Source organism: Schistocerca piceifrons, chromosome 11, assembly GCF_021461385.2.
Source record: "Schistocerca piceifrons isolate TAMUIC-IGC-003096 chromosome 11, iqSchPice1.1, whole genome shotgun sequence".
NCBI lineage: Eukaryota > Metazoa > Arthropoda > Insecta > Orthoptera > Acrididae > Schistocerca > Schistocerca piceifrons.
Window position 1 is genome coordinate 65,987,225 of NC_060148.1, and position 15,180 is coordinate 66,002,404.

Here is a 15,180-nt window from a genome sequence, read left to right on the forward strand (position 1 = left end):
TTACTACTAGCTCCCGTGTCCGACGTTGCGGCGGTTGTTTAGTATCTGCCACACAAAGTGACGGCCCTGTGCGGCGTTATTTGTTCACGAGACCCAGAAAATATTACATACAGGCTCCCAGGTAGATGCCCTTTTCCTTGACTTCCGGAAGGCGTTCGATACAGTCCCGCACTGTCGCCTGATAAACGAAGTAAGAGCCTGCGGAATATGAGACCAGCTGTGTGGCTGGATTGAAGATTCTTTAGCAAACAGAACACAGCATTTTGTTATCAATGGAGAGACGTCTACAGACGTTAAAGTAACCTCTGGCGTGCCACAGGGGAGTGTTATGGGACCATTGCTTTTCACAATATATATAAATGACCTAGTAGATAGTGTCGGAAGTCCCATGCGGCTTTTCGCGGATGATGCTGTAGTATACAGAGAAGTTGCAGCATTAGAAAATTGTAGCGAAATGCAGAAAGATCTGCAGCGGATAGGCACTTGGTGCAGGGAGTGGCAACTGACCCTTAACATAGACAAATGTAATGTATTGCGAATACATAGAAAGAAGGATCCTTTCTTGTATGATTATATGATAAAAGAACAAACACTGGTAGCAGTTACTTCTGTAAAATATCTGAGAGTATGCGTACGGAGCGATTTGAAGTGGAATGAACACATAAATTAATTGTTGGTAAGGCGGGTGCCAGGTTGAGATTCATTGGGAGAGTCCCTAGAAAATGTAGTCCATCGACAAAGGAGGTGGCTTACAAAACACTCGTTCGACCTATACTCGAGTATTGCTCATCAGTGTGGGATCCGTACCAGGTCGGGTTGACGGAGGAGATGGAGAAGATCCAAAGAAGAGCGGCGCGTTTCGTCACAGGGTTATTTGGTAAGCGTGATAGCGTTAGGGAGATGTTTAACAAACTCAAGTGGCAGACTCTGCAAGAGAGGCGCTCTGTATTGCGGTGTGGCTTGCTCGCCAGGTTTCGAGAGGGTGCGTTTCTGGATGAGGTATCGAATATATTGCTTCCCCCTACTTATACTTCCCGAGGAGATCACGAATGTAGAATTAGAGAGATTAGAGCGCGCACGGAGGCTTTCAGACAGTCGTTCTTCCCGCGAGCCATACGCGACTGGAACAGAAAAGGGAGTCAATGACAGTGGCACGTAAAGTGCCCTCCGCCACACACCGCTGGGTGGCTTGCGGAGTATAAATGTAGATGTACTAGTCACAGTGAGTGCAAGCCGCATGAGAAAGAGCAATCCCTTTAAATCAAAGGCCATATTTAAATCACAGGGTATCAATGGAATGCGAGGGATGAACACGTCTTCAGCTGCAGCCTACTCTGTCAAGATGTCTGCCTCTATTGCGTTCGGCAGTAGCTTCTTCACAGCGAGCCTTCTTCCACTGCGTATGTAACAACGGGAACTAACCAATAAATAAGGGTTTGCGATCATGTTCCTGTCAAATTCTGGATCTTTTCCATGTCCTACGGTCCAGCGACGTCTGGCGGTACTATCTGCAAGAAGAGTACTCCCGCTGTAATTTACTGTCGTGATAGGGATTACAGTTATTGTATCACAACATATTTCGTTTGCTAGTCGTTTAATATTTCATTAATTTTCTCCATTGTCTCATCTGAACATAGATATTTGAAGTAAGTCGGCCAAAGCTTTGAAGGAAATCGGTCAAATACTTTTCGAGATGTTTGGTAACAACGTTTTTGCTTTACCTATTTACATAATACGTATAGTGAAAAATATTTAGCTTATGTTTGTCCAAATATTCGTTAGGGGATCGTATAGAAATTTCAAGTGCGTTGACCGCGATCTTTCATAGACCTTTGGTAATATATATATATATATATCTCTAGCAAGAAGGCATATGCTTGAATATTTCTGGTATCTCAACTGCAGATTTTTCAGCGTTCATCTAACTTTCGGACTCTGTATCTCAATATGAACAAGGATGGACTTACACTATTGAAATAAGACATTCATATATATATATATATATATATATATATATATATATACAGGGTATTACAAAAAGGTACGGCCAAACTTTCAGGAAACATTCCTCACACACAAAGAAAGAAAATATGTTATGTGGACATGTGTCCGGAAACGCTTACTTTCCATGTTAGAGCTCATTTTATTACTTCTCTTCAAATCACATTAATCATGGAATGGAAACACACAGCAACAGAACGTACCAGCGTGACTTGAAACACTTCGTTACAGGAAATGTTCAAAATGTGCTCCGTTAGCGAGGATACGTGCATCCACCCTCCGTCGCACGGAATCCCTGATGCGCTGATGCAGCCCTGCAGAATGGCGTATTGAATTACAGCCGTCCACAATACGAGCACGAAGAGTCTCTACATTTGGTACTGGGGTTGTGTAGACAAGAGCTTTCAAATGCCCCATAAATGAAAGTCAAGAGGGTTGAGGTCAGGAGAGCGTGGAGGCCACGGAATTGGTCCGCCTCTGCCAATCCATCGGTCACCGAATCTGTTGTTGAGAAGCGTACGAACACTTCGACTGAAATGTGCAGGAGCTCCATCGTGCATGAACCACATGTTGTGTCGTACTTGTAAAGGCACATGTTCTAGCAGCACAGGTAGAGTATCCCGTATGAAATCATGGTAACGTGCTCCATTGAGCGTAGGTGGAAGGACGAAACTAAAATGAGCTCTAAGACGGAAATTGAGCGTTTCCGGACACATGTCCACATAACATATTTTCTTTATTTGTGTGTGAGGAATGTTTCCTGAGAGTTTGGCCGTACCTTTTTGTAACACCCTGTATATCTGGGAACACTTTCAATTATTTATTGCACAAGAACCAAACATTGTACAGATATCATACATATGTCATTTTGAAGAGAAACCCTGCATGTTGTTGTTCCATAGCGTAGTTTGGTAATTTGCCGATACTCAGTGCTAGTCGCAAACACGGCGGGTTGAGCCGCGGAGCGAGCTTTCTGTGTGTTGGAGTTCGACAAAAACAAGTGTACTACAGCTGTTCAACGGGTGTTTAGGACCAAGTACGGTAAGAAGCCACCAACACGGAAGGCCATTCATCACTGGCACAACAAATTCGTTACGTCGAGTTGCTTGTGCCCGGCATTGAGAAGCGTTCAAAAATGAATGGTTCAAATGGCTCTGAGCACTATGGGACTCAACTTCTGAGGTCATCAGTCCCCTAGAACTTAGAACTACTTAAACCTAACTAACCTAAGGACATCACACACACCCATGCCCGAGGCAGGATTCGAACCTGCGACCGTAGCAGTCGCGCGGTTCCAGACTGAAGCGCCTAGAACCGCTCGGCCACTCTGTGGGGGACACATTAAAGATCTGGTGTGTGTACCGCCTCTACCATGTGATGTAGCAGAGCTCCGGGAGAGAATACGGGAAGCGACTGCCACAGTCGACGATGCCATGCAGGGACGGGTATGGCAAGAATTCCATTACCGTATTGACGTCTGCCGGGTCACTCATGGTCCGCATATCGAATGTTTGTACAAAAACTATCAGAGTTCCTCTTTAAAATGCAGTATGTATGACATCTGTACAATGTTTAGTTCTTGCGCAATAAACAATTGAAAGTGTTCCCGGACTTAATGTACACCTTGTATGATAAATTTCTTTTACTTCGCGTCTACGGGAACAAATTTTTGTCATTAGAGTACCGGTTTCGGTCTATAATGACATCTTCAGATCTGTTTTATAGAAACATGTCCAAAGATCGGCTCGTGTACCCTTAATGACTGCACAACACAGAGCTTTATATCTCGCCTGGGCCCATCAACACCAAAATTGGACTGTTGATAACTGGAAAAATGTTGCCTGCTCGGACGAATCTCGTTTCAGATTGTAGCAAGCAGACGGATGTGTTCGGGAGACAACTTCATGAGTCCATGGACCACGCATGTCAGCAGGTGACTGTTCAAGCTGGTGGAGCTTCTGTAGTGCTCCAGGGTGTGTGCAGTTGGATATGGGATCCCGTCTCACTACCTGCATCCATTCGTGTCCACTGTGCATTCCAACAGACTTGGGCAATTCCAGCACGACACGTTCAGAATTGTTACAGTGTGGCTCCAGGAACACTCGCCTGAGTTTAAACATTTCCACTGGCCACCAAACTGCCCAGACATGAACATTATTGAGCGTATCTGGGATGCCTTGCAGTGTGGTGTTCAGAGGAGAACTCCACTCGCTCGTGCTCTTCCGGATTCGTAGAGAGCCCTGCAGGTTTCATGGTGTCAGTTCCCTGCAGCAGCACTCCAGACATTAATCACGCCGCATTGCGGCACTTCTGCGTGCTTGCAGGGGAACCGACACGATATTAGGCAGGTGTGCTAGTTTCTTTCGCTCCTTTGTGTGCGTTGCTATCATGCTCTGCCAAGCACATGCGTAAAATTCAGATACTGACTTCATCCGTATCTAATACCACTTTGCATACACATACTTAAAAATAAAAATTACGTTTGTTGACACTGAAAAGCCGAATTACTGTTGATTTCAGTGTCTTGTGTTTTCCTCATTATTTTACTTTATAACCAAAACATTTGTCGCTGAAATTGTAAAGGAAGTGCAGAGAAAGGCTAACAGCAAAGTGGATGGCTCAAAGGAGCTGAGTGACTATTTGTGTATTTATTTATTTATTTCATTAAGAATACAGGGTAACCCACTGGCTTGAAATGTAAGGTGTGTCAGATGCTTCTGAATCTAACAGCAAAGACTTCTTATTGTTACAATCTTATTAGTATACAGCTGTCAATGCTGTTTTTTTAAAAGAAAATATGAAGAACATAATATACACAGATTTCTCTGAGGTTACAGCGAAATGAATGCTTAACAATTGTTAAAATGATTCCATATAATTTGTTACTACCTATTTGATGAGAATATAATTAATATAACACAAAAGTCAAAGAAAAATTTTAAAAAAACAAAAAGAAAATGTAATACAATGAGTGTGGTGAAAATAATTTGTCGAGGTTAGTGATATGCTGTATTTGGATGTTGGTTGATAATGACCTATTTCTACCTATTTCAGATGAGAAGGTCTCAGTACAACCTCAAGCTATTTTCATCTGAAATGGTTTGGGCTAATGTATGTTTACACAGATTATACAGGTTAAATACTGATTGAGCACTTCATACATGGAATACATGAATTTTAGCTTTACATGAGAAATACACTATGTTTATAATTTGTTAGTAGAAATAAAATATAGTTCATTACTACTTGAATGCACTATTCCTTAAATAACTTAATACATTACTGATACATAAAATTCATTGACTGTAGCTTTGAATAGAGACGAGCAGTACATTACTACTTGTGTGCAGTATAAACACTATGCAGGATGTCACTGGGGGGGAGAAGCCTCAGAATAAAAGTTCTTCGAGCCCTCTCCTCACAAGTGTCATTACCTCATTAATACAGTCTTAGTACATGGTGCCAGGGTTTATTTGTTTTATGATTGTTGTGTTGTTTGTGACTGTGTTGTGGCATGCAGTGTCATGCATTGTTGGTTTTGATCCCTAACATGTTGATCCCTTCTGAGGCATATTTACTTAGTGTTCCTTCCTCGGTTTCGGAATCTGTGGTCGTGTTTTGGTCCTCTCATATGGGTTTTGGCGCTTGTATTCTTTGTGCAAAGTGTTTGATGCAATATCGGCTACGCTATTTATTGTGTTCCAGTTATCAGGATTATGTGTTATTCTGGCGAGGTCATTGTTGTTCTGTATAGGTCTCACTTGTGCTACCATGTTGCACAGCAGTGTGACATGTTCTGGTGTCCCAGTTTCTCTGCATACGCATACTCCATCGTTAGTCCCATACGGTTTAAATGTACCTGTTACAGCCTGTGGCCTGTCAGGAAATGGACTATCCCCCAGCTGGGGTTGACACGTTTCACTTGTAGTCTTTCGCGTACATCAGGAAAGAAAGAGTGTACTCGGCAGCTGGACATCGTCCGAAAAATCGATGGGGAACATTTCAGCTCCCCCAAAGCTGCCCAGGTCGTATGTTGCTGTCGTGATTGTGTTGTGGAGAGGGTGAAACAACAACCACTATACCTACGCGAGGCAGATCTCCTGCACTAACGGACAGCAACTGTCGACACCTGCAGATGATGGTTCTAAAACAAATGCAAGAAATCTGAGGAACGAATTACTCATAAGTTCTACAGTGCTATAAACAGTCCACGTAGCAAAATGTCTGTGTGTAGGGTGGTGAAAGGCTGGGACACAGCGGTGGAGCAGCAACTCCTATATCACGTATTTCTGTAGCCAGTGCTGAGCGAGGTGGTGTAAAGAGTGACGACTGGAAATGAGTTATTCGGAGTGATGAATCACGCTATACCCTGCAGCAATACAATGGAAGGGTTTGTATTTGAATGGCTGGAGAACGCTTCTTGTCATCATGTGTAATGCCAACAGTGGAGTATGGAAAATGTGATGTTAGGGTTAGGATGTGGTCCCATTATTGTGGTCAACAAAATGCTGAGTACTGAAAGGTATGAACACATATTACCGTCCTATGCAATGAAGAGCCAAAGTAACTGGTACACCTGCCCAAATCATATAGGGCCCCCACGAGCACACAGAAGTGACGCTTGTGTGACATGGAATCGACTATTGTCTGACATAGTCCTGGAGAGAATTGACACCATGAATTCTGCAGGGCTATCCATACATCAGTAAGAGTATTAGGGGCTGGAGATCTCTTCTGAACAGCATGTCGCAGGGCATCCCAGATATGGTCAATAATGTTCGTATCTGGGGAGTTGGGTAGCCATCGGAAGTCTTTAAACTCGCAAACGTTTTCCTGGAGCCATTATGTAACGATTCTGGACATGTGGGGTGTCGCATTGTCCTGCTAGAATTGCCCAAGTCCGTCGGAATGCACAATGGACATCAAAGGCTGTAGGTGGTCAGACAGAATGGTCATGTACGTGTCACTGTTACACTCATATGTAGATGTATCAGGTGTGCTGTATCACTCCAACTGCACACGCCTCACACCACTACAGAGTGTCCATAGGTTCATGAGGTTGTCTCCATATCCGTACACTTCCATCCGCTCAATATGATTTGAAACGAGACTTGTCTGACCAGGCAACATGTTTCTAGCCATCAACAATCCAACGTCGATGCTGATGGTCCCAGGCGAGTCATCAAGGGCACACGAATGGGCCTTCCACTCCGGCATTCCACACTGACGATTTTTCGTTGAATGGTACACTTGCTGACACTTGTTGGTGGTCCAGCATTGAAGTCTGCAGCAGTTTGCAAAAGGGTTGCACTTATGTCATGCTGAACGAGTCTCTTCAGTCATCATTGGTATCGTTCTTGCAGATCTTTTTCCGGCCGCAGCGATGTCGGAGATTTGATGTCTCACCGGATTCATGATAGTTACGGTATACTCGTGAAATGGCAATACAGGAAAATCGCCACTTCATCGCCACCTCTCAGATGCTGTTTCCCATCGCTAGGGTGCCGACTATAGCACCACGTTCAAACTCACTTCCTGATAACCTGCCATTGTAGCAGCAGTAAGCAATCTAGCAACTGCGCCAGACACTTGTCTTATAAAGCCGTTCCCGACCGCACCGCCACATTCTGTCGGTTTATATACAGCTCTGTATTTGAATACGCAGTTTCTTTGGCGCTTCAGTGAATATTGCATATAGTAAACATATCGGCAAGACCGACTCACCAGCGTGACAGCGCACCCTGTCATACAGCAGCATGTGTGGGGCACTGGCTGCGGACAAAAACATTCCTGATATGGAATGGCCTGCCCATAATCCTGCCTTCATCCCAAAGGAACACCGCTGAGATGACATGGAACGTCGACTTCACCCTAGACCCCAACGTCCAATACCACTGCCTTCCTTGGTTTCAGTTCTTGATGACTTGAAGAGGAATGGGCTGCTGTTACGCCGCAGATATTCAGACTCCACGCTCAAAAGCCGCACGGTATAGTCGCATGGTCTAGGCGCCTTGTAACGGTTCGCGCGGCGGCTCCTCTCTGCCCCCCCCCCCTCCCCCCCATCACATGTTCGAGTCCTCCCTCGGGCATGGGTGCGTGTGTTGTCCTTAGCGTAAGTTAGTTTTACATCAAGTAGTGTGTAAGCCTAGGGACCGATGACCTCAATAATTTGATCCCAAGGGACTTACCACAAAACTCGAATTTCCTCACTGAAAGTGTTCCCAGCAGAGTTTAGGCGGTCATTTTAGGCCAAGGGTGGACACACTACACATTCAAATGGCTCTGAGCACTATGCGACTTAACTTCTAAGGTCATCAGTCGCCTAGAACTTAGAACTAATTAAAGCTAACTAACCTAAGGACATCACACACATCCATGCCCGAGGCAGGATTCGAACCCGCGACGGTAGCGGTCACGCGGTTCCAGACTGAAGCGCCTTTAACCGCACGGCCACTTCGGCCGGCACACTACACATTCAAATGGCTCTGAGCACTATCCGACTTAACTTCTAAGGTCATCAGTCGCCTAGAACTTAGAACTAATTAAAGCTAACTAACCTAAGGACATCACACACATCCATGCCCGAGACAGGATTCGAACCTGCGACCGTAGCGGTCACGCGGTTCCAGACTGAAGCGCCTTTAACCGCACGGCCACACCCGCCGGCACTACACATTAATGTCCACTAACAGGCATCATGATACTTTTGACCACATAGTGCATACATAGTGTTTCTGTACGAGCGTGCAAAAATGTAACAGGACATAGGAGATGCCCCACTGAACAATTTGAGGTAGGTCAGAGAACCTAGCTTAAGGAAATACAGAAGTAACCTTGTCTACCACTGTGTCTCCAGTTTATTTACAACTAAAACTAAACTCCTCTCGAACAGACCGCCGTGTCATCCTCAGCCCACAGGCATCACTGGATGCGGATATGGAGGGGCATGTGGTCAGCACACTGCTTTCCCTGCCGTATATCAATTTGCGAGACCTGAGCCGCTACTTCTCGATCGAGTAGCTCCTCAATTTGCCTCACAAGGGCTGAGTGCACCTCGCTTGCCGGCAGCGCTCGGCAGACTGGATGGTCACCCATCCAAGTGCTAGCCCAGCCCGGCAGTGCTTAACTTCGGTGATCTGACGGGAACCGGTGTTACCACTGCGGCAAGGCCATTGGCTATTTACAACTAACATGCACATAAGTTTAAACGTACTGTGCTGTTCATTTACAGGTACATTCTTCATTTGCTGCACGGAAACAAGAAGGACGGCCCCGATCACTGGGAAGTCATGATGCACGTTTTGTTTACTTTACTTGTCCAAATTAAATCTGAGCACTATGGGACTTAACATCTGAGGTCATCAGTCGCCTAGAACTTAGAACTACCTATACCTAACTAACCTAAGGACATCACACAAATCCATGCCCGAGGCAGGATTCGAACCTACGACCGCAGCGGTCACGCGGTTCCAAACTGAAGCGCCTAGAACCGCACGGCCACTGCGGCCGGCTTTTACTTGTCCGTAAGGTGGCTCTGTTGTATGGTATTTACATTGTCTCATGACGGAAGATGCTATGAATCAACGGCAGATCCATTCATTACTCAGTGCTGTTCAGAGACGCACAGTACAATTCGATGGAGTAGTACCGGTACAGTTTCTTAGAACCCACTGACATGCAGCTTGCGTATGGGGAAGACGTTAGAATGCTCTCGCTGGTGGAAGCCCGAGCGTGGAACGGTTTCCTAACAGGCATCATCCGTCCCGACTGTTTATTTCTCTCGATCGACAGATGCGGCAGGCATGGGGACCACTCGCACACCCAATTTTGAAGAGGACGTGCTGTAACGAGTTGCAGAGGACTCCGCTACAAGTACTCGTCGTATTGGACGTGAAATAGGTGCTGCAGATACTAACTAGTGCGAGGCGAGTACTCCGTGAGCAACAATTACACCCTTATCACCCACAACGAGTCCATCCAATGTCTGTGACTGACGTTGCACTGAGGGTCACATTGTGTCAGTGGTTGCTTCAACAATGGACTGATCGACCAGATTACCTCCAAATGCGCTGTTTACAAACGAGGCCACATGTTATCGTCACGGTATTTCTAACAGCAGGGATAGCCATTTGTGGGATGAACAAAACCCTCACGGTGCAGTAGAGTCACACCATTAAGTAAGTTTTGCTCGCCGGCCGGAGTGGCCGAGCGGTTCTAGGCGCTACAGTCCGCAACCGCGCGACCGTTAAGGTCGCAGGTTCGAATGCTGTCTCGGGCATGGATGTGTGTGATGTCCTTAGGTTGGTTATGTTTAAGCAGTTCTAAGTTCCAGGGGACTGATGACCTCAGAAGTCCCATAGTGCTCAGAGCCATTTGAACCATTTGAACGTTTTGCTCTGAATATGTGGGACGGTATTGTAGGCTACAATCTCATTGAGCCATATCTTCTGTCTGGCCGTCTGACTGGCCAACTGTGCTAGAGGTTCGTGCAAAGAGGTCTGCTTGAGTTGTTGAAGAACGTACCCTTGGGTGTTCGTCAGAGGATGTGGATACAACATGGTGGTGCACCGTCTCCCTCAGCGAGGATGTCCAAAACCATCTCAGTGCTGTGTTTCCTGGTCGCTGGATTGGAAGGAGAGGTACTATACTATGGTCTGCGAGGTCACCTCACCTGAATCACCTTCATTATTTCCTATGGGGACATCTGAAGTCACTTGTGTATGACGCCCCAATGGATACGGAGACGGAATTAGTTGCCAGAATTGTAGCTGCCTGTAATGCAATTCGAGACACACCAGGTATATTTGTCAGGGTCAGTCAGAATCTTGTTCACTGATGTCACGCTTGCATTGAGGTTGATGGGGGTCAGTTTCAGCACATTTTGTAAGATACTAAGATACTGTAGAAATGGCACGCTCATTGCCTCAGCGATGGTACTTGCAGTTAACTTTTTTTTATTTTTATTTATTTACTTTTAACGTTGTGTTCTGCCGTACGGCAGGTCTTATCATGGGGGAAGCCTCGTCAGAGAGGTCCACCGCATGAGCATCTTGGGAAGTGATTCAAGTGGTGGTTTCCCGTTGCCTTCCGCTGATGATGATGAAATGATAATGAGGACAACACAACAGCCAGTCCCTGAGCGGAGAAAATCACCGATCCACCCGGGAATCAAACCCGGGCCCCTTGGCATGACAGACAGCCCCGCTGACCACTCAGCTTTCGGGCGGACAGTTAACTGTAATTAATGTAAATTAAAAAGTAATGTCATTTTGTTTCTGTTAGTTCCTTAAGCTGGCTTCTCCGATCCCTGTTTCCCTACCTCAAATTGTTCAGTGGGGCAGACCGTATCCTGTTAAATATTTAACCGCACTTAAGGAAAGACCCCGTATGTAATGTATGTATGTACGTACGTATGTGTCAGGAAAGTCAGAAGTAGAACTTTTAACTATGTGAATTATCTGAAAGACAACAAACTGTATAATGTAATAAAAAGCCCTACAGGTAACCTCGGCCAACAAAATCAGTACCAACTTAAAAAAAAACACACTACTGCCCATTAAAATTACTACACCAGGAAGATGACATGCTACAGACGCGAAATTTAACCGACAGGAAGAAGATGCTGTGATATGCAAATTATTAGCTTTTCAGAGCATTCACATGAGGTTGGCGCCGGTGGCGACACCTACAACTTGCTGACATGAGGAAAGCTTCCAACCGATTTCTCATACACAAAAAGCAGTTGACCGGCGTTGCTTGGTGAAACGTTGTTGTGATGCCTCGTGTAAGGAGGAGAAATGCGTACCATCACGTTTCCGACTTTGATAAAGGTCGGATTGTAGCCTATCGCGATGATGGTTCATCGTATCGCGACATTGCTGTTCGCGTTGGTCCAGATCCAATGACTGTTAGCAGAATATGGAATCGGTGGGTTCAGGAGGGTAATACGGAACGCCGTGATGGATCCCAACGGCCTCGTATCACTAGCAGTCGAGATGACAGGCACCTTACCTGCACGGCTGTAACGGATCGTGCAGCCACGTCTCGATCTCTGAGTCAACAGATGGGGACGTCTGCAAGACAACAACCATCTGCACGAACAGTTCGACGACGTTTGCAGCAGGACGGACTATCAGCTCGCAGATCATGGCTGCGGTTACCCTTGACGCTGCATCACAGACAGGAGCGCCTGCGATGGTGTACTCGACGACGAATCTGGGTGCACGAATGGCAAAACGTCATTTTTTCTGATGAATCAAGGTTCTGTTTTCAGCATCATGATGGTCGCATCCGTGTTTGGCGACATCGCGGCGAACTCACATTGGAAGCGTCATCGCCATACTGGCGTATCACCCGGCGTTATGGTATGGGGTGCCATTGGTTACACGTCTCGGTCACTTATAGTTCGTATTGGCGACACTTTGAACAGTGGACGTTACGTGGCTCTACCCTTCATTCGATCCCTGCGAAACCCTACGCTTCAGCAGGATAATGCACGACCGCATGTTGCAGGTACTATACGGGCCTTTCTGGATACAGAAAATGTTCGACTGGTGCCCTGGCCAGCACAATCTTCAGATCTCTCACCAACTGAAGACGTCTGGTCAATGGTGGCCGAGCAACTGGCTCGTAACAATACGCCAGTCACTACTCTTGATGAACTGTGGTATCGTGTTGAAGCTGCACGGGCAGCTGTACCTATACACGCCATCCGAGCTCTGTTGGACTCAATGCCCAGGTGTATCAAGAACGTTATTGCGGCCAGAGGTACAGATTTCTCAGGATCTATGCACCCAAATTGTGTGAAAATGGCCGGCCTGTGTGGCTGAGCGGTTCTAGCCGCTTCAGTCTGGAACCGCGCGACCGCTACGGTCGCAAGTTCGAATCCTGCCTCGGGCATGGATGTGTGTGACGTCCTTAGGTTAGTTAGGTTTAAGTAGTTCTTCGTCTAGGGGACTGATGACCTCACATGTTAAGTCCCATAGTGCTGAGAGCCATTTGAACCATTTGATTTGTGTGAAAATGTAATGTCAGTTGTAGTATAATATATTTGTCCAATGAATACACGTTTATTATCTGCATTTATTCTTGGTGTAGCAATGTTAATGCTCAGTAGTGTATATACAGTAAATGAAACAAATAGATAAATCCACACGATTTAAAAATTCTGACGAGACAGAAGAGGCAGTATTTTTTCTTGCAGACAAGCAAAATTTTTAAAATTACACCGAAAACAATGAATATATGACCACGGATAACGCTGTAAAGAACTACGCGACGAGAAGTGACGTAACAGCAGGCATCACCATTACGTCAGTGATCAAAAGAGAAAAGTTTTGGAAATTCTTCTTGACCTAAAATTACCGTGTAGGGTTTTATCTCTGAGCCGGCGTTAGCTGCATCTTCGGAAGTACCGCCGCAACGTTTTTCATTTTCTAAACGGGGCAGGGGTCGGCCGTTAGCGGAGAAGAGCGAACATTTGTCACAACGGCCGGGGGTTTTATCAGCGGGAGTGTGGCACATGGGACGCCCATGTGTTCCCCTTGATACATCGTCGCGCGGCGGAGTGATAGCGAAAATTCGTCTCCACTGCTTTCCGCCATATGGAAGCTACAGCTTCATTTGTCATCGGATGGGTACGCTGAGCAAAGTTCTGTCCTTTCCGTCGCTTAGCTACACACACACACACACACACACACACACACACACACACACTGCAATCACTTTGCAACAGTTATGGTCTGTAAGGCAGCTGTTGATTCCATATTGTAGTAGGAGTTTATCGTAGATCGATCGGGCAACGAAAAGTAGTTAGCCACTGGGAAGAAGCGCAAGTCAGAGGACAGATTCACATAATTGTATCGGTCATCTTAGAAACATCGTAATTCAACATTTTACACAAAATGGATTATTTATGTCCAGGCCTTCTGTGTAGAAACGACGTAATTTCCATCTACATCTACATACATACTCCGCAATCCACCATACGGTGCGTAGCGGAGGGTACCTCGTACCACAACTAGCATCTTCTCTCCCTGTTTCACTCCTAAACAGAACGAGGGAAAAACGACTGCCTATATGCCTCTGTACGAGCCCTAATCTCTCTTATCTTTGTGGTCTTTCCGCGAAATATAAGTTGGCGGCATGTAAAATTGTACTGCAGTCAGCCTCAAATGTTGGTCCTCTAAATTTCCTCAGTAGCGATTCACGAAAAGAACACCTCCTTTCCTCCAGAGACTCCCACCCGAGTTCCTGAAGCATTTCCGTGACACTCGCGTGATGATCAAACCTACCAGTAACAAATCTAGCAGCCCGCCTCTGAATTGCTTCTGTGTCCTCCTTCAATCCGACCTGATAGGGATCCCAAACGCTCGAGCAGTACTCGAGAATAGGTCGTATTAGTGTTTTATAAGCGGCCTCCTTTACAGATGAACCACATCTTCCATAATTCTACCAATGAACCTAAGACGACTATCCGCCTTCCCCACAACTGCCATTACATGCTTGTCCCACTTCATATCGCTCTGCAATGTTACGCCCAAATATTTAATCGACGTGACTGTGTCAAGCGCTACACTGCTAATGGAGTATTCAAACATTACGGGATTCTTTTTCCTATTCATCTGCATTAATTTACATTTACCTATATTTAGAGTTAGCTGCCATTTTCACACCAATCACAAATCCTGTCCAAGTCATCTTGTATCCTCCTACAGTCACTCAACGACGACACCTTCCCGTACACCACAGCATCATCAGCAAACAGCCGCACATTGCTATCCACCCTATCCAAAAGATCATTTATGTAGATAGAAAACAACAGCAGACCTACCACACTTCCCTGGGGCACTCCAGATGATACCCTCACCTCCGACGAACACTCACCATCGAGGACAACGTACTGGGTTCTATTACTTAAGAAGTCTTCGAGCCACTCACATACTTGGGAACCAATCCCATATGCTCGTACCTTAGTTAGGAGTCTGCAGTGGGGCACCGACTCAAACGCTTTCCGGAAGTCAAGGAATATGGCATCCGTCTGATACCCTTCATCCACGGTTCGCAAGATATCATGTGAAAAAAGGGTGGGTTGCGTTTCGTAGGAGCGATGCTTTCTAAAGCCGTGCTGATGCATGGACAGCAACTTCTCTCTCTCAAGGAAATTCATTATATTCGAAC

General features: G+C 45.8%; 1 pseudogene; it reads right to left on the reverse strand.

Annotated features, from left to right (window-relative positions):
- Positions 1-9,060: 9,060 nt before the first annotated feature.
- LOC124720645 lies at positions 9,061-9,178 on the reverse strand (annotated as a pseudogene).
- Positions 9,179-15,180: the final 6,002 nt, after the last annotated feature.